The following is a 340-nucleotide window of genomic DNA, read 5'->3' as shown; positions in this document are numbered from 1 at the left end:
AGAAAGAAAGAAAGAAAGAAAGAAAGAAAGAAAGAAAGAAAGAAAGAGAAATGAACTCCACTCACTATGAGCTTTCATTCCATCAACAAGTCACTATTCTCACTATCCTGGTAATGTTCTTTTGTGTTTCAGGTTCTGGGGACTATTGCACAGAAAAATACAAATAGCTGTTTTATGTAATTGAATAAAAATATTGGGATGTAAGTTCTTTTTCTGTTGACTTACTGAAAGTATCTTTGGGACAACTCCAATAGCCTAGGGAAAAATGGAGATGAAATCTACTTCATCCTGGTTATACATGATTGGAATTTTTCTGCTAAGTCTCTATATTTTGAAGATT

General features: G+C 32.6%; 1 long non-coding RNA gene across 1 annotated transcript in view; it reads left to right on the top strand.

The window, feature by feature from the left end:
- The window catches only part of LOC138165245 (uncharacterized), a 6142-nt gene extending 6095 nt beyond the window's left edge, over positions 1–47 (top strand). Inside the window, exon 2 of the long non-coding RNA XR_011169311.1 lies at positions 1–47. This exon is cut by the window's left edge and continues 153 nt beyond it. This is a non-coding gene — a long non-coding RNA (uncharacterized lncRNA).
- The last annotated feature ends 293 nt before the right edge of the window (positions 48–340 follow it).

Source organism: Petaurus breviceps, unplaced genomic scaffold (assembly GCF_028583685.1).
Source record: "Petaurus breviceps papuanus isolate PSGF00001 unplaced genomic scaffold, PetGlider_PUasm1.0 208, whole genome shotgun sequence".
Lineage (NCBI taxonomy): Eukaryota > Metazoa > Chordata > Mammalia > Diprotodontia > Petauridae > Petaurus > Petaurus breviceps.
Note: the sequence above shows the minus strand (reverse complement) of the source record. Positions and strands in the feature narration are given on the sequence as shown.